A 20,999-nucleotide genomic window follows, 5' to 3' on the forward strand; every position below is an offset into this window, starting at 1 on the left:
GAAATCATGCCAGAAAAATGTGAACACAAGTTGGCTTTAGAAATAGGGTTAACGTGGTATTGAAGAAATTCTACAAATCTTTTAATGGCAAAAGATTAACTAGGGAGAGAATAGGGCACCTTTAAGATCAGTAAGGCTACCTATATGTGGAACCACAAGAGATGGGAGGGATATGAAAAGAGTATTTCTCCTCAGTATTTAATGTGGAGGGAGTTACAAGAGCGAGAGAATGAAGAATGTATAGTGATATCTTGAAAAGTGTCTATATTACAAGGTGGTGTTGGACATTTTAAAAAAAACATAAAGGTGAACAAATCCCTGGGACCTGATCAGTTATATCCCAGACGTTTGTGGGAAGCTACGAAAGAGATTGCTCTGCATTTTGCTGATGTATTTGTATCATTGATTCCCACAAGTGAGGTGCCAAAATTTTGGAGGGCTGCTAATGTAGTGTCATCATTTAAGAAAGGAAGGAAAAACCAGGTAATTATAGACTGGTGAGCCTGACGCCAATGGTGACTAAATTGTTGGAGGGGGTTTTGAGGGAAAGGATGTATATGCATTTGGAAAGACAAGGACAGAAGAGGGCTTTGTACATTTGAGATCACGTCTCACTGACTCGGTGGAATGTTTTGAGGAAGTGATGAAGATGATTGATGAAGGCAGGACAGTGGATGTTGTCTTTATGGAATTCAGTAAGAAAACCAAAATGTTCTACATGGCAGACTGGTTCGCAAGGTCAGACTGCCTGGGATCCAGGGAGAGCTCGCCATTTAGATCCAACATTTTCTGGAATATTGGAGACAGGGCATGTCACTGGATATTTGTTCATTGAACTTGGAGACCTGTGACCAGTGGTGTGCCACAAAGCTCAACAGTGACTTCACTGCCTCTTGTCATTTATACAAATCATTTGCATTTGAGTATATTAAGTATGGTCAGTAAGCTTGTAGATAATACCAATTTTGGTGGTGTAGTCGACAGTGAAAAATGGTATCTCCAAACAAAGGGGAAAGTTGATTAGGTGAGCCGAGAGGTGGCGGATGGGGTTAAATTTGGGTAAATGCGAGGTGTTGCATTTTGACAAGACAAATCAGGGCAAGACATGTAGGTAGGGTCCTGTCGAAAGTTGCCACTCAAAGAGAACCCCATTGAAATTATAGAATTCCTCCAGTGACGAAACAGGCTATTCGGCCCATTGAGGCCACACCGACCCTCTAAACATTATCCTACTGGAGAAACCCCTACCCTGTCCCTCTGAGCCTGCATTTCCCATGGCTAATCCACCTCACCTACACATCCCTGGGTAATGGTGGCAATTTAGCATGGCCAATCTACACTTGCCGGTATATCTTTGTACTGTAGCAGGAAAATGTAGCACCCAGAAGAAACGCACGCAGACACGGGGAGAATGTGCAAACTCCATACAGGCAGTCATTCAAGGATGGAGTTAAACCCAGATCGCTGTGCTCTGAGGTAGCAATGCTAGTCACTGAGCTACTGTGTCACCTTGTGGTGCAGGTTCTCAGTTCCTTGAAAGTGCCGTCACAGGTAGACAGCGTAGTGAAGAAGGCACTTGGTGATCTTCCCTTGATTGGTGCGTGCTTTGAGTCTATGTGTGTGCAAGACATGTTGCCCCTGTCCAGGACATGGGTTTGGTCACTTTTGTAATATTGCCTTTAATTCTGGTCTCCCTGCTGTCGGAAAGATGTTGTCAAACTTGAAAGGGTGCAAAAGAGATTTAAAAGAATGTTGCAGATGTTGGAGGGTTTGAGCTACAGGGAGAGTTTGAATAGGCTGGGGCTATTTTCAAATGTTAAGGCTGAGGGGTGACCTTAAAGAGGTTTATAAAATCATGAGGGGCATAGATAAGGTAAAGTCAATGTCTTTACCCCAGGATAGGCGAGTCAAAAATTACAGGACAAAGGTTTAAGGTGAGAGGGGAAAGATTTATAAAGGGAAATGAGGCACAACACTTTCAAAGAGAGACTGCTGTGTTTATGGACTGAACACCAAAAGAGGTGGTGGAGGCAGGCACAGTTACACCATTTAAAAGGCAATAGAATGGTTACATGCATGGGAAGGGTTTAGAGGGATATGGACCATGTTCTGGCAAGGGGGACGAGATTAATTTAGGACATTTGGTCAGAATGGATGACTGGATCGAAGGGTCTTTTTCCGTGCTGTACATCACTAAGACTCTGTTGCCTCTTGAGTTTCTCACACAGGAACAGGAAGAGGCTATTCAGCTTCTGAATTCTGTCAGTCAGCTTGTTTGCTCAATTACTGAAAAAAATACATCATTCAGATTTTGATGGTGTGTTACAGAAACAGGAGAAAGGCTTTTAGTCAAGAGAAGCTATAAGGAATGTGAAGAGGCCATTCAGTCCCTCAACTCCATTCCACAGGAGCAGCAGGTGAGCACAGACTTATTGGAGCCTGGTAGTCAGTAGCAAGAGGAGGACATCTACTTTCACAAACTTGGGATTAGGAGGCATCACTCACTTGCTCAATACTGGGACTCAGGAACAGGAGGCAGTCACTCAACTGCTCGAGACTGGGACTCAGGAACAGGAGGCATCACTCAACTGCTCGAGACTGGGACTCAGGAACAGGAGGCATCACTCAGTTGCTCAAGACTGGGACACATGAACAGGAGGCAGTCACTCAACTGCTCGAGGCTGCGACACAGGAACAGGAGGGAGTCACTCAACTGCTCGAGACTGGGACACAGGGACAGGAGGCAGTCACTTAACTGCCCGAGACTGGTACACATGAACAGGAGGGAGTCACTCAACTGCTCGAGACTGGGACACAGGAACAGGAAGCAGTCACTCAACTGCTCGAGACTGGGACACAGAGAAAGGAGGGAGTCACTCAACTGCTCGAGACTGGGACACAAGAACAGGAGATAGTCACTCAACTGCTCGAGACTGGGACACAGGAACAGGAGGGAGTCACTCAACTGCTCGAGACTGGGACTCAGGGACAGGAGGCAGTCACTCAACTGTTTGTGACTGGGACACAGAGAAAGGAGGGAGTCACTCAACTGCTCGAGACTGGGACACAAGAACAGGAGACAGTCACTCAACTGCTCGAGACTGGGACACAGGAACAGGAGGGAGTCACTCTACTGCTCGATACTGGGACACAGGAACAGGAGGGAGTCACTCAACTGCTCGAGACTGGGACTCAGGGACAGGAGGCAGTCACTCAACTGCTCGAGACTGGTATACTGGAACAGGAAGCAGTCACTCAACTGCTCGAGACTGGGACTCAGGGACAGGAGGGAGTCACTCAACTGCTCGAGATTGGGACACAGGAACAGGAGGCAGTCACTCAACTGCTCGAGACTGGGACATAGGAACAGGAGGGAGTCACTCAACTGCTCGAGATTGGGACACAGGAACAGGAGGGAGTCACTCAACTGCTCGAGACTGGGACTCAGGAACAGAGGAACAGGAAGCAATCACAGGAGCTGTGCAGAGAGCATTGGTTCATTCATATATAACCACAGACTGTTGCATTGTTCGGTGACACTGTTAGATCCCTGCCCAGTGCGGGAAAACTTGCAACCAATGCTGGCAGTGACATGATGTATCCATTTACAGCTTTATATCTCCATTGCATCTTGACAAGGGGTGCTGTGGGTGTGAAGATCACTGGGAGGGAGAGATGTAAATTGAAACAGTTTCAATACCAATAGTTCCAATTCAGGCACATACTACCCCAGAATTTAAAGATGAAATAACTGAGATAATGTCCAGTGAGGTTTTATGGATGGTGCAAAGAAGTAAGAGGGGTTGGTGATGTTATAGTGGTTGCACTATAAGCCTCCAAATAATCAAAGGGAATTAGAGAAACAAATTTGCAGGGAGACTGAGGAGACTTGCAGGAGCAATAGTTTTGTCATAATAGGTGTTTTAATTATCCTAACAAAGACTGGGACTTCCAGAGGTTTAAGGACTAAGATGGAAAGAAATTAGTTAAGTGTGTTCAGGAAAGTTTCCACAAGCAGCATATAGAGGGTCCTACTCGGGAGGGGACAAACTCGACCTACTGTTGTCACATAGGGCAGGATAGGTGACGGAGGTAAAGTGGGGAGCATTTACTACTTAAAATAGTTATGGGAGGGATAAGTTTTAAATTGGGGCGAGGTGAATTTTGCTGGAAGTGAATTTTGCTGGAAGTAGACAGGGACTTGCAAACGTTGATTGGAGAAGCTTGTTTCCAGACAAAAGGACCTCTGGTAAGTGGGAAGCCGTTAAAAGTGAGATAGCTTGAGTTCAAGATCTATATATTCCTGTGGGTATGAAGGGAAAGTGAGGCAGGAAGAGAGAACCCTGGATGACAAGAAATAATCAGGCTCTGGCCAGCAAAAAGGACGGCTCAGGTTCAGGTAGCTGGAATCAGTGGAATCTATGGAGAGACACGGGGATACAGGAGTTTACTGAAGAAGGAAATCAGGAGGGCGAAAAGGGTGAACACATAGCATTGGCTGAGAAAATTAGGGTGAATCCAAAGATGTGCTTTCAGTATAGTAAAGAAAAAGAACGACTAGAGAGAAAATAGGACGTCTTAAAATCCAAAGTGGGCATTCATGTGTAAAACCACAACAGATGGGCGAAGTCCTCAATTTCCCCTCTGTGTTTACCACGAAGAAAGACATGAAGATCTTTGACCTTTAGGGTGGGGGTGGGGGGTTAGTTGTCATATCTTGGTACCGTTAATATCACAGTAGAGGCGTTGTTGGACATATTAGAATGCATAAAGTCAGATAAATCTCTTGGTCCTGACCAGATATATCCAAGAACTCTGCAAGAGGCGAGAGAAGACAGGTCAGGGGCTAGGGTCCCAGAAGATTTGGCAGGGGCAAATGTTGTGCCCTTATTCAAGAAGGGCTGCATAGAAAAACGTGGGAAGTATGCACCAGTGAGCTTCACATCTGTTTTCGGTAAAGCACTTGAGAAGGTTCTGAGAGATAAGATATGCATGCATTTGGAAAGACAGAGTTTGACTTGGAACAGTCAGCATGGCTTTGTGCATGGCGGATTATGCCGTTTAAATTTTGTTTGAGTTTTTTTGAGGAAGTGACCAGAAAGGTTGACGAGGGGAGGGTGGTGGACATAGTCTATATGGATTTCAGTAAGGCCTTTGATAAGGTTCCACATGGTAGGCCGCTCGAGAAGGTTAGATTGCATGAACTCCAAGGTGAACTGGCAAATTGGCGACACAGTTGGCTTGGTGTTAGGAAGCAAATGGCTATGGTGGAGGTATGCTTGTCGGACTAGAGTCCTGTGACAATTGGAGTGCCTCAAGGATCGGTGCTGGGCCCATTGCTATTTGTTATCTATATCAATGATCTGGACGATGGTGCACAACGTAATGTTAGTAAGTTTGCAGATGACACTAAAATAGGAGTGATCCAATGAGGAACATTATCAGAAATTGCAGCAATACCTTGATCGGCAGCAGAAGTGGGCTGAGAAATAACATATGGAGTGTAACATAGATAAGGGTGACGTCTTGTATTTTGGAAAGTCAAATCCAGGTAGGAGTTTAATGATGAATGAGAGTGCCTTAAGGAATGTAGTGGAATAAAGGACATTAGAAATCAGGTGCACGGTTGTCTGAAATTTGAGTCACAGATACACAGGTCAGTGAAGAAATCTGTTGGCACACTGGCCTACATCAGGGCATGGAGTATAGAAGTTGGGATGTTATGTTGCAATTATACAGGATATTGGTAAGGCTGCAGTTGGAGTATGGTGTTCAGTTTTGTTCACCTTGCTCGAGAAAGGATATTATTGAACAAGGAAGAGTGTAGAAGAAATTCAGAGATGTTTCCTGGGCTAAAGGGTTTAAGTTATTGGGAAAAATTGGACAGGTTAGAACTTATTTCTTTACAGCCTAGGAAACTGAAGGGGGTTCTTATCGAAGTGTATATAGTTTGCGAGAAGTTTTGTAGCTCAGGTATTCATTGTTGTGGTTCTGTTCACCGAGCTGAGAATTTGTGTTGCAGACATTTCAGCGGACAGCTGGAACTGACAACCAGGAGTGGCAGATACAAACTACTGTAAATGCCGGAGGAAACATCACAGAAGTGCTTCACAGGAGGCTCCCAAGCACTGAGGATTTCACCTAGACATGGTCTCTCTAATGAAAGTTCTTTGGGAGTCTATTCTATCAATGTTGCCTTTTTTTAAAAAAAGTAATTTTATTGAAAAGAGATTTTTAACTATTATAATAACCCATTAACAACACAACTTAAATAACTGAACAAAATTACATGCATGTACATGTACATACAAAACAAGTTTAAAACACTAAATGGACAGAAGAAAAACAAAAATAAACAATCGTCAGGGTAAATATAGGATGGTAGGGGAATGGGTCTGGATGGGTCGAAGTCGACTTGTTGGGCCAAGGGCTTCTTTCCACACTGTAGGGATTCTATTAATTCTAAATCACTCAAGCAAGTTACCCCCCAGCTTCCCACAGTTTAAACATGGAATCCATTATCCCCGGTTGACAACTCGTTATACCAATTGTAGGACTAAGAAACATGGTTTTGGCTGTATTGACCTCGATCTGACGCATTGTCGTTCATGTTGTAACAGTATTGATAATTATTGGGTTATGGGAATACTACACAATGTCATTTTTTCTAAGAAAAAACAGACTAATAAGGGTTTACTTTCTCTGAGAGGGTTCAATATCTAACCATAGTGATGCTGAGTCCTCAGTGGCTCAGACACTAACGTAGGATAATAAAGAGCTTAATTGATAGATTTTAATCTGGGAATCTACTCCCCACACTCTGTGGGGTAGTTGCAATTTGGTTAGCTTGATAAAAAGTCGCTTATGATGCCAAATAAAAAAGCTAAACCAGCCATTAAGTCTCCTAAATATCTGTCTGGGAAAGATCAAAGGAAGCATTCGCACGGGGTATAGCAAATAAAGAAGGACATTCATTTGAAGAACAGCTATCCGACCTAGCCAGGATGTTGGAAGTGCATCTCATCTTTGAAGGTCTTGTTTAATTTTGTCAAACAAATGGACATAATTCACATTAAATAAATGATCAAAGATGGATGTAATGAATATACTGAAGTAGGGAAACCACCGTCGTGACCATTTAAAAGGAAACCAGAATTTGCCTTCAACATCAGGTATTTCCCTGGACCTCCCATAGGGATGGACACAAACTTTGTAAAATTAATCTTATAGCCCGAAAAGGCGATAAACGATTTAATGTATTGCATCACGTGAGCTGCTGAAACTGTGGGATTTGACAAAAACATACATCTGCATACAACGTAATCTTATGTTATTTCTATCTTACTTCTGGGGCAGGAATGTTGGGATAATATTCCCAATTGTGTAGGATGCCACCGAATCTAAGATTGTTGCAGGGATGGGGAAGAGATCAACCCTCGTGTGCCATTTCTGCGGGTTAAAGGAGAAAATAAAATTCCTGCTTGTGAGGGATATCTGCCTCCAGACATCTACCAGCTCTACTTCTGCACACAAATCCACTAGTCCACCGTGGGTCCATAGGACAGTTGAAATCTCCTTCTACAATTATGTGCCACGATGCAAGATAACTTAATTTGGAAAATGCATCCACCAGGATTTTAACATTATCCACCGGGGCGGGGGTGGCATAAACATTCAAAAAACTGTATTACATCCCATGGTTCAAGACTTTGGGGATGATGATCCTCCCGTGAGTGTCTAATGCAATCTACTAATTTAAATGGAAGATTCTTCTTCACTAGGTTGGCTTGTCCCCTACTCCCTGTATTAAAAGACGAGAAAAAAAAACCCGATCAAACTGCCCTGCTTTAACGTCAAATGTTACTTGCCATCAAGGTGCATCTCCTGCAGTTGGACCACATTCACCCTCTCTTTTTGAAGACTAGAAAGTACATTTTTCCTCTTGACTGTCAGATGGCTCCCCATAATGTTCCAGGTACAACATTTAAGTACATCATTATCCATAACTCATTGCAGCAAAATTTCAACTCTCGAGTTTCACATCGAATTACACATCACTGATGATTAATGGAAAAAAAGACTCATTGAGCCTAAAAACTGTACAAATTAAAACTACTACAACTAAAAAGCTCTCAAAACTTTCCAAAGCTAAACACATTAAAAAAAAAAGAAATAAAATTCAAAATGCAATCACATTCGATTGGGCAATTTACCGCCTACTGGGGACACTTACATATCTCAAAGCTTTATCTTGTACCCGCTGCCAATATGGAATCCTGGGCAATTAGCCACAAAAATCGGGCTTGAACTGCCCTTCGATTGGCACTTAGACATCACAACTACCTTTCTAACTCCCTACAGCTTGAGCTGCACCCCAGGCACAAGCAAAGAAAGAGAAAAAGAGTGGTAATACTAATGAAGCAGTTAAAAATGAGTACTCAACCCAGTCCCGGCTATAATTTAATACTGGTTAATACCAGAAATATCCAACAAAATTTCTTTAGGAGAAACAAGATTATCTAAATATCCAGCTTACTTTAAAATGTCCATAAAGTTTTCGCTTTCTCTGGAGAGTCACACAAGTTCGTGGATCCATTGAAATCAATACAGAACACCGCTGGGTACCGTAAGAAATACTGAATCCCGAGTTCCCTTACTCTTCTCTTGATTCATCAAAATATTTTCTTTCCTGAATCACTGCCGCTAAAATGTTCTGATAAAACGTAATCCTGGAGCTCTCGTGAATTAAACCCATCAGATCTTTCCCCGGGTTCTGAAAGCTTCCATCAGTCTTTGTTTGTCCCCATAACTATGTAATCGAACAAGGACAGGATGAAAGCGTTGGTCTTTGTCTGACTACCGCGCCATAACCCGATGAACTGTCTCACTCTTCACCCGTCCCTCCTCAGTTTCTAAGTGAAGGAATCGCTGCAGCCAGTTCTCGAAAAAACTCACCGGCTGACCACCTTCTGTCCGCTCCAGCAAACCGACGATGTGAATATTCGTCATCTTACCCCTGTACTCTAGGTCGTCATCTTGTTCAGTTAAGGTGCAGACCTGTTTTTCAAGGGCGAGGATCCTCTCCCGAGAGGAATCGATCACGGTCTCTGTCATTGCATTTCGGCCCTTGACATCATCTGTTCTGTTTCCAAGGTTGTCAATTTGCTGCTCATGTTTTGGGAGCACGGCTGAGAGCGGCTCTAGCCATGGCTGAACGGTTGTTCAATCATGGCTTCAATCATTTCGTGTAACTTGTTGAACTCAGTGACCAAGGCCTGGTGAGTAACTGGGTCCATCGAACGAGCAGAGTGGGTTGTAGCTCCAGCCTCAGGCATGCTCGATGCTTTTGACGGGTGCACCACTTGTTGGGACTTACTCGATCCTTTCCCGTGTTTTGTCATTTCCATTTGACAAAACGGGTTTAGTAAAGATTCTATCGCTCTTTTAGTGTTGAAGTTTAAGTAAACGGCTTGGATGGGGTGGGTTAGAGAACCACTTTGCCCGTGCTGTGATGCAGAGCCCAGCAAAGCAGACCTTCTGGATCTCCGCCATTTTGTATTCCCCCATCGATAAAATTTATCGATTTTATCATTTCATTTTGCATTATATTCCTGCAGGTTCGGAAGACGTGTTATTTGATACCACTGTCTACATTTCCCCCCACACTGCACATTGCTGTCCATTCCTCGATAATCCTTGATTGTGTTGTTATTTATGAACCTTCGGTCTGTGCCTCAAAAGAAAAAATGAATATCCCTGCCTCCATTGCTCCGTGTGAAAGAGTGTTCCAAAGACGCACAGCACTTCGAGAAAACAATTATAAACATTATGATCTGAGTGTGAGATGAGTTTTTTGTGTCTCCTTATTTGAGAAAATATATAATTACATTGGAAGCAGTTCAGAGATATTTCATTTCACGCATTCCTGGGGTGAACGGCTTATATAATGAAGTCTTTGAAAGGTTGCTCTTGGAAAGAGAGAAAAAAAACATACGAGACCTTGAGGAAAGTGGATCAGGTATATACCCACTGAGTGTTTGTATCGTCCAAATTTGTTGTCATTGTCATAGAACCTCGACAGTGTGGAGGCAGGACATTTCGTCCATTAAGTCCACACTGATCCACCAAACAGCACCCTACCTGGACGTGCCCCCAATCTTATCCATGTAACCCTGCATTTCCCATAACTAACCCACCTAACCTCCGCATCCCTGGGCACTATGGGCAATCCACATCTTTGGACTGTGGCAGGAAACTGGAGCACTGGGAGGAAACCCACACAGGCATAAGGAGAATGTTCCACCTCCATATAGAGGGTCGGCTAAGGTTGGAATTGAACCCAGCTCCTTGGTATGTGAGGCAGCAGTGCCACCCACAGATCGACCATATTCCTCCGTTAGTTCTGTTAGTACCTTGTGACTGACTAAAGAAATCTGCCTGACTTGTTCTTGTTACTGAACCAAACCCAGTCTGAGACCATTATCATCGGCCATATCACCAACCTGGTTACATTTAAAGTTTGTCGTGAGCAGTGAGGAGTGGGACTAGAAAAGGAAAGAGTGACACCCTCCATCCTCAGTCACAACTGGAGTGAGAAGAAATTCACAAAGTGGGAATTCATTCACGTGGGAATCCTCTTTCCCAGAGGTGTGGGATGGCTGACTCTTTGTATTATATCGAGGCTGGCTTTGGCTGATGTTCCATCGACAGGTGAATCAGGCATAATGGTGCATGGAGAGAGAAGTGCAGCTGGGACTACAATGAGATGAGTCATGGCATACTTTACTGGTGGAGTAGTGTCAAAGGGCCGAATGGCCCCCTCGTGTCCCTCAGTCCTATGTTCTCATGTTCCATTCGGTCCTTCGGATCTGCTATATAGCGGCAGATCAAGGCTATTCCGATGGTTAGGTGCAGTTTTGGAAATTGACTTGGAAAACCGAGGTTGGGTCAGGAAGTGACACTCACCCCCAATCCCTGTTTCCAGGCTTCCCCTCTCCACAACGTCTGCTCCCGATGTGGGCCGTATTACAGACCTAGATTTACTGGGAATATAGCCCACAAACTCCACTCAGGGTTAATTCAAACAAATACTCTGCTCACCCGAATGTAGCATTACACAACACAACTTCCGGGATAATAACTAGTTACTTTGCAAAAGCATAACATGTGAAATTAAAAAGTAGGAACAAGAGTAGGCTATTCGACCCCTCAAGCTTGCCTTGTCATTTAATAAGAACATGGCTGACCTACTCCAGTGCTCGACTCTACTTTCTTGACGACTCCTTGTATCCCTCCACACCTCTCTGGATTAGGGAATTCCAGACATTCACTACCTTCTGAGAGAAGGCATCACTTTGCAACTAAGACTGAAATCGATGTTCCATATTCGGTATCTATGACCTCGAGTTCGAGACTCCACCCAGGAATGGTAACAACTTCTCAACATCTACCACGTCAACCCCTCTCTGTGTCTTGTATGTTTCAGCAGAACCACTCCTCATTCATTTAAACCCTAATGAATAATCGCCTCACCATTTTAGAGATTCTCAATAACACAAACCTTTCATCCCAGGAACCCGTCTTTTGAACCAACCTAGTTACTTGCTGCATCAGCATGCTGACTTTATGTTTCATACACTGGAAGACTCCAATCCCTTTTTACTGCTCCTTTTCTGAAAGTCCTCTCCATTAAATAACAGCCTTTTTTTGATTCTCAGTGTCATCCACAAACTCGGATGAATGTTGCACTCAACTCCCTCCTTCTGTCTATCAGTATAGATTGTAAAGAACTGATGCCATCGGACTCATAGCTGTGGTACTCCAGCAGATACAACTATATCATGAAGATTCATTAATCCTGACTCTCCGATTTCTATGTGCTAACCAATCATCATCCCATATCAATACATTATCCATCATTCGACGCGCTTCTGTCTTGTGTAAGAACTTCTATTTTGTAATACCTTGTGGAAAAACTCTGGAAAGCCTGGTGTCTACCAGATCCCCTTTATCAAGTCCGCTTGTTACATTCTCAGGCCTCTCCAGAAATACGTTGCATAATTTTACAGGTCAAAGTATAATTTACCTTTCATAAAACCACTCGGACCCTGCATGAAGCTTTTCTAAATGTAGATGCTGGCCGAGTTTTCCAAATTAAGCTCGTCCCACCTGTTTTCATTTGGCCCTTATGCGTCTAACTGTCCCATTCATATGTTTGTCCAAATAAGTTTTAAATGTTGTAGCTGTACTGGCATCTACCACTCTTCCTCTGACAGCTCATTCTATAGCCAGCCAACCTCTGTGTAAAAAAAAGTTGTCCCTTCGTTCCTTTTAAATCTTTCCTCTTTCACCTTAAATCTATGCCTTCTATGGCTGAACTCCCTCATGCCCTTGGAAAGATCTTGGCTATTCACCCTATCCATTTATCTCATGATTTTACCACCCAACCTCCCACGCTCCATCTGATGCTAACTTCAAGAACAAGCATTTAAAGATAAGCACTGCAAATTTGAAACAATATTAAACATGACAGGTAAACCATACTCAGCCCAAACTTCGTATGGCGATTTGTTTTTTCTCCATATTACAACACTAAGGCAGCATGAAATCTTACTGGTGCCAATAAGACGTCAAGCAACTCGATTCCATTGTCTAACGGGGGCGATGATCTCGACAGTGATAACGTATCTATGGCCAGATCTATATAATGCCACACAGTCAGCATTCTCCCTCCTGGTCTTTCTATGACATTGTCTGGTTGTGTCTTCTTTATCTTGCACTCAATAGAGAGAACCCCTTTCCCCCCATTCACACCTTAATTTAAACACATTTTACGTCATCCACTTGTTCACCTGCGCTAAAAGCCCGCTTATCTTTTCCACACCCTCTTTTCCCTGTCACCCATCCTCCACATCTGATCAGGGATTAAGAATCCCATTTTCCAATTCTTTTCAGTAGTGAAGAAGTGTAACGTTTGGCTTAAAATGCTAATGCTTTTTCTCTGTCTCTGCAGATGCTGACAGACCTGCTGAGTTTCTCCAGAATGAATATGCACAGAACAAAATTTCAACTAAATAAATAATTATGGATACTGTAAATAAAAATACAAAAATTGCTGGAGAAACTGGGAGCTTTGTAAAGGGTCACTGGACCTGAAAGTTTATCTCTGCATTCACTCCAGAAGATGCTGCAACATTTTCAGTAGTTTTTTCAGCAATTTCTATTTTTGGAAAATTTCCAAAGAGGTCAATGATGCTCAAACATCCTGTCCAACATGGCGTGCCATACACTGGGACTGAACAATAATATATGACCCTTACTCCCGCATTCAAATCCCCCTGAAATGAAGGTGAATACACCATTTACAGGGCGGCACGTTGGCACAATGGTTAGCACTGCTGCCTCACAGAGACCCGGGTTCAATTCCCGCCTCGGGTGACTGTCTGTGTGGAGTTTGCACATTCTCCCCGTGTCTGCATGGGATTCCTCCGGGTGCCCCGGTTTCCTCCCACAGTCCAAAGATGTGCAGGTCAGGTGAATTGGCCAGGCTAAATTGCCCGTAGTGTTAAGTAAGGTGCAAATGTAGGGGTATGGGTGGGTTGCACTTCGGCGGGTCGGTGTGGACTTGTTGGGCCGAAGGGCCTGTTTCCACATTGTAAGTAATCTAATCTAATTTATCGGCCTACCTGCTTTCTACTCCTGCAATATTATTGGTGTACAGGGAGATACAGATCGTTTTCAATGTTACAGCTCCCCACTTGCTGGGTCTATATACACTGGTCAGCGTGCCAATACCATTCCAAGTATTGACTTCTAGCTTCAGAATCATTGCCTTACATGGACTCGGAGGGCTGCACAGAAATAAAACAAAAATGCAGCTAAAGTTCCTTTATAGAGCAACATTTTTCAACCACTCCCTTTGCAAATGATAGGCTTCCATTTAAGTTCCCATTCCTTCTATTGTTCCCATCAAAGTGCACAACATCTCATCTCTCCCATTGCTCTCCATCTACCACGTATGTGCCCAATCCCTCCTCTTGTCTCAATCACCTTGGAGTCTTTTTTGTATCCTCCTCATCCACTCGCAAGCTGACATTGTTTAGTATTGTCAGCAGACTTGGGAATATTGCATTTGAGCCCCTCAACCGAAGATATAATGTGTATTGAGAATATCTGGATGTCAAATCTCGAATCTTATAATATTCGCTAAGCCTTCCATTAACAAAAAACATGGTTTTATTCTTGCTCACTGTTTTCTGCCAGTTCTCCAATTCTAAAATAATGACCATATATTAGCTCCATTCCCACGGAATTCGAATTTGCACAAAAGGCTAGGGGCTTTCTCAAAAATCTTGCTGAGATTCCAATCGTATTGCAGTTATATCTTCTCCATAACTTTGCTAAAATCCACTTTCACAAATATAATTCCCATTTCATAAATCTCTGTTGACTTTGTCTATGGCCATTAATTTCAGTCCAATAGTTTTCTCTGAAACTGTTTAGTTGCTAATTTAGTTGCTATTTCCTTTTTCTCACCACACTAAAGTTCTCTAGCATTTCTAGGAAGTTTTCTTTGTTTTTGTTTTCTTCTGTGAAGGCATATCTGAAGTATTTATTCCATAGTTCTGCTATTTCCCTGTCCTCAATTATCTGGTATCAGACTGTAAGAAAGCTGAAACTTTTTCTCTTCATTTTGCCATTGACATATTTTCGGAAGATATTACAAGTTCACTCTTATATACTTTGATATATAATCTTCAGAAACCCATCAATTCCTATCTTCAGCCACTCAACGACTGACCTCCCTCATCCATACAATAACAGAAGCACCTTCTCTGTTCCATCAGAAGTACGGCACGGTCTACATTAGGCCCACTTTCCGACACAAGACCCGTTGCTGTGAAGTTTACGACATTTCAAATGCACTACCATGTGTTTTCTAATGGTTTTGAGGTTACCATGACAACTTCCCTCTCAAGAAGTGCATTTCGGACCCCAACACGCTCTGGGTGAAAAACAGTCCTCAAATCCTCACTAAATCTTAAATCCTTCACTTTAAAAGTGGTGCCATTTGACTAAAAGGAACAGCTGCTGTCTATCCACCCTGTCCATGTCCCTCCTAATCTTATCCTTCTGATTCACGGACCCCTCAGCCTTCTCTACTCCAACGTAAACAATCCGAGCACATCCAGCCTCTCTCCATAGCTGATATATTCCATCCCAGGGAACATCCTAGTGAATCTCCTCTGCACCCCCTCCAGTGCAATCACATCCTTCCTGTAATGTGGTTCCCATAACGAGCTTTCGAAGCGCTGCTTCTTCACCAGGTCTTTGTGCGCTTTGATGAAGTGCCTCGGAAGCTAGTGCTGCCGAGTAAACCTTTTGGAGTATAACCTGGTGTTATGCAATTTTTAGCGTTGTCCACCCCAGTCCAACACCAACACCTCCAAATCAGAATTAATAAGAGACACAGCGCTGATCCCTGTGGCACACCATTATACATGAGCCTCCAATCACACAGACAGCCTTCTTCCACTACCCTCTGTCTCCTACCACTAGAGTTGATTTGGATGCAACTTGGCAAGTCACTAATGAGTCCTATCTGTTCCCTGGTTATTCTGTTCCACTGGATACACTTGGAGAATATCTGGAGATTCTCCCTAATCTTGCCTGCCAGTGGGTTTCCATGCCCCTGTGTTAGTCAGTCTCCTCCAAGTGATGAATTTCCTCCTTATTGCAGCCTTAACTGGCCAGTCCCAGATTCTGCCATTATTTGCTTTCAATGTGGAATAGGCAGCGAGGGAAGCGTTCTGTTAATTTCCAAGTTGTCATATGTTTTCTTCGAATTTTCTCAATTTCACTGTGACCCACCTCTCATTCTTTGAAGCTCAAGCGAACACAGGCCGAGTTTCCTCATCAGGCAATCTCACCATCTGAGGGATTAGTCTGGAGAATGTCCATTGCACATCCTCTGTAGTCAGTATATCCTTTCCGAGATTCGGTCACCAAAACTGTGCACAATACTCCAGATACTGTCCCATCAACACGCTGTGAAACTGCTTCAACATGTCCTTACATCAATGTTCTGAATCTCTTAAATGAAGGCGAACCAAACTTTAAATTTCCACTTACATGTATTCCTCCAAATTCCCTTCACATTCATTGCATTTACGAACTCACTGAGATCTTATAGAAACCCTTCTGAAAATCCAGTAAATATGACCTCTACTGTTTCCCCATTATCTAAGCTGTAAGAAACAACTTCAACCAATTCTGAAGTTTATCAAGTATGATTTCTCTATCAGAAATGTATGCTGATTCTTTCCATTGTTGCTGTTAATTGCCAGATATCAAAAGTGTCATCCTGTGTAATAGATTCTATAGGTTTCCCTATAGTTGTCAAGTTTGTTCGTCTGCAGTTCTTCACACTATGTCTGTTTTTCTTTGTAGCTGTTTGGATCCCTTCCATTCGCGTTTATCCACAATAGTTTCCGGTCTCTGCTGAATGTACAGGAAAATAAAACAAAGTCATCGACAGTGCAATTAACACTACTATTGGTGATTTATTTCTGACATTTTGATAGGAAGTACATCTGTTTCGTCAGACCTAGCAATGCTCAATCCAGCTCCATGTTCAAGTACTATCTTGTTACTGATATGAATTGACTCTCTGTCTTTAGCTGCAGAAGTCCGATACAATCACTTGGTATTACTGGGGGATTTTCTGGATCTCCCTCCATGAAGACAGATGTAAAGTAACTGGTTCTTTTGATGACCATTTCCCTGTTCTCCACAATGACCTCTCCTCTCCCGATTACAAATTTCCACATTTGACCTTGCTTTTATTTTGTTTTATTTGAAATATAGATCATAGACTGATGCAGCCGTTGTGTTCCTTATCAGTTTCATGGCCTTCCTTTCCGGATCGTTAATTTCTGAGTATTCTCAGCTTTCCAGAATATCTGGAATTCTTCTAAAGTTACTTCCTATGATTAATATATTTTATAATTTGTTATGTTAACCATCACTGAGTCACTTTCTCACGCATTCGTGTTTGAACCTGAAATAAATAGACGTATTTTTCAGACTTTGCAATATTTCTAAAAACTCCTGGTTCTGACCAGATACATTCAGGAACACTGCAGGAGGACAGGTGGACAGAGAAGAAATTGTGGGAGCACTGCTTGCCTCTTTTCCATCATTGCTGGCCAACGAGTGAGGTCCTGGACGACTGGAGGATAGCGTATGCTGAGCCAATATTCAAGAAAGGCTACAATGATAAACCTGTGAACTAAAGACCAGTAAACCTAAAATCTAGTGGATAGGTTACTGTAGAAGATTCAGAGAGATTGGATATAGCTGCGTTAGGAAATACAGGGTATGATTTGGAGTAATTTAGAATGGTTCTGGAAAAGCACAGCAGGTCAGGCAGCATCCGAGGAGCAGGAAAATGGATGCTTCGGCAAAAGCCCTTCATCAAATTCAGCACGGCTTTGTGCATGGGAGATCATGACTTGTAAATGTGTTGGAGTTCTTTGAAGAAGTGAACAGCAACGTTGAGGAGGTCCGGGTGGTATACGTAGTCTATATGGATTCCAGTAAGGCCTTCAGTAAAGTTCCACATGGTCCGCTGTTTTGGATGGTTAGATCACGTGGAATTGAGGGGGAGTTGGCAACTTACGTACAAATTGCCTTGATGGTAAGAAGCAGAGAGTAATGCTGGAAGAATGCTGGTCAGACTGGAGGCCTGTGACTAGTGGAATGCCTCAGGGGTTGGTGCTGGGACCACTGCATATTACGTATGTCTATGATTTTGATAAGAATGTACAGACATGGTTTGTAAATTTGAAGATGACACTAAAACAGGCGGCATCCATTTCAGAAATTATAGCAGTACTTTGATCAGCTGGGGAAGTCAGCTGAGAATTTGCAAATGGCTATTAATATTGATCAGTGCAAGTTCTTGCATTTTAGATAGTCAAATCAAGGTTGGAGTTTCATGATGAATGGTTGGGACATAAGGAGTGTTGTGGAACAGAGGGACCTTGGGATTCAGCTGCAAATTGATTCAGAGGTAGACACTGCAGTGAAGAAAGCTTTTGGCACAGTGGCCTTAATCAGTGTATATCACTGAGTATCAAAATTAATGAGTTACGTTACAGGTATACAGGATGCTGCTGAGGCCATATTGGTAGCGTTACGTTCAGTTTTGTTCACTTTGCTATAGGAAGGATGTTATTAAACTGGAAAGAATGCAGGAAAACATTATAAGGATGTTTCCAAGGACTCAATGGACTGGGAAGAGGTTGGGCAGACTAGGACTTTTTTACTTATGTGTGTGTGAGACTGAGGGAGGATCATATTGAAGTCTGAAAGATCATGGCAGGCATGGATAGAGTGAATGTGTCCAGTTTTTATTTTCCCCAGGGTTGGGCAATCACAAACTAGAGTGTATCAGTTTAAGGTCAGAGGAGAACGAATAAAAGGGAACCTGAGGAACAATCTTTTTACCCACAGGGGCTGGTACGCATATGGAATGAGCTGCCAGGGGAAGTGATTGAGGTGGTTACATTAACAACCTTTAAAAGGCATTTGGATAAATCCACGGATAGGAAAGGATTAGAAGGATACGGGGCAATGGCAGGGAAATGGGGTTAGTGTGGATCGAAATTTTGGTCGGAATAGATAGTTTGGGCTGAAGGGCCTGTCTCCATGCTGTCGGACTCTATGACTCGAACAACCATTGCTTGTCTCCCACTGAATGTTGTATTGTACTTTCCCAATTCACTGGAACTATCTTGACACTTTAGCCTCCAGGCTTCCATGATGTTAAACTAGAAAGTTCAAGCATTCTATATTGTACGCAGACGCCTTGTAAAATGCACCTTATTAATGTTATTATTCCTTAAAAGCTGCTTCTGTGCAAGGTTATTAATTCGTCATTCTGACCACACAATACCAAATCCAAAATAACCTTCTTTCTAATTTGCTTCACAACATACTCTTCAACCTATCTCATATACACTTACGGAATTTATTTTTCACAACATGAGCAGTCACTTAGTTCATTCAGTTTATATGCAACTTGAGACAATCCAATAAGATTGCAGTATCCACAATACTTGCCTATCTAATTTCCGAAGCATACGGTGCTAAGAGTTTCTGCTAGCTTTTGGTTTTGATATATAACATACCAATATTTGCTACTCCTTGTTATTTGTAAGCTCTACCTAAACTGATTCTGTGGAAGCTGAGGGAAAGGTCTGTGTCGTTATTAGTGACAGATTTGGACAAGACATTCGGGGAGCCTCACCTCGACGCTGAGATGATCTGAAGAAATGTCCAGCAATACAGGATAAACATAGATATCCTCCCAGCTCTGTCAGGATAAGAGTTACCGTATACTCTCTGCTCACTCACACTCACTGTATATCTCTTATAGCACCTACTCCCGATCAAGGTTCACGCTCTCTTTCCACGTAAGGCTCAGGCACTACCACTCTCACTACTGAATTCAGTAACCTTATTCCTCACTTTCTCTGTCTCCTATGCAATACCCCCCCCCCCCCCCCACACACACACACACACTAATAATGCTATTTGGATTCTAAGCTGTCGACTGACTCATTCCAGACAGCTCACAATTCTCGCAACTACACCAGCACGAACAACAGGGTAACCCCTTCCCACTCTCCCTCCCACCCTCCCTTTTTCCCATTCCAGGAGGAAGAGCCTGGAGTAGGACAGAAAGGCAAAGCCTGGTGGTGGAGTGCCCGTTATCCATTCCCTCACCTCCTCCCCTTACCGTGTGGGTAGGACACTGGTACAAGCCAGAGAGGACTGGGACGCCTCGTGTGGAAATTCTGAAACATCCACGTCCCACTGACCGATTAAGAAGCAATGTTCAGTGAAAGACAATTCTCACTTTAAACCCACTGGCAGTTCCAAAGACAGTCCTTTCACATCCAAAAAAAGACACAGATACCTCACTGCACAGAGACACAGACACAAAAATAAACAGAAGTATTGGCAAACATCCCAATATACAAACACACACAATATTTACAAGGAGATAGGCATACACACAGGTAGAAACACACAGAAACATATACAGTCACATACAAATAAACACAAACATAGTTAACATAGAACATAGAACATAGAACAGTACAGCACAGAACAAGCCCTTCAGCCCACGATGTTGTGCCTACCACTGATCCTCATTTATGCACCCTTAACTTTCTGTGACTATATGCATGTCCAGTCGTCTCTTAAATGTCCCCAATGACTTTGCTACCACAACCGCTACTGGCAACGCATTCCATGCTCTCACAATTCTCTGTGTAAAGAACCCGCCTCTGACATTGCGTCGATACTTTCCTCCAACTAGCTTAAAACTATGACCCCACGTGTTAGTCATTTCTGCCCTAGGAAATAGTCTCTGGCTATCGACTCTATCTATGCCTCTCATTATCTTGTATACCTCAATTAGGTCCCTTCTCCTCCTCCTTTTCTCCAATGAAAAAAGTCCGAGCTCAGTCAACCTCTCTTCACAAGATAAGCCCTCCAGTCCAGGCAACATCCTGGTAAAACTCCTCTGAAACCTGTCGAAAGCATCCACATCTTTCCTATAATGGGATCAGAACTGATTAAGAAATACATAGGCTGATACACAGACAGACAGACGTAAACACACAAACACACAGATAACAAACACATAGACACACACACACACACACACACACACAGAGGCATATACACACATAGAGACGCGCACACACTAACACACACAGACTCACAGAGGAACAGAAACTAGTGTCATTAAGATGCAAATCGATATGTTTCGGATTTGTAAGGGGATCAAGGATTCTAGGGAGAAGGCAGAGGAATGAGGTTGAGGTACATATAAGAAATTATTTAACGGAATTTTAGACTTGATGGTGTGAATGGCCTCATTCTACTCCTTGCGTTAATGTTCTTGTGGTGTTGTGCTATCAGGT

This window comes from Hemiscyllium ocellatum, chromosome 13, assembly GCF_020745735.1.
Source record: "Hemiscyllium ocellatum isolate sHemOce1 chromosome 13, sHemOce1.pat.X.cur, whole genome shotgun sequence".
NCBI classification, from domain to species: Eukaryota; Metazoa; Chordata; class Chondrichthyes; order Orectolobiformes; family Hemiscylliidae; genus Hemiscyllium; species Hemiscyllium ocellatum.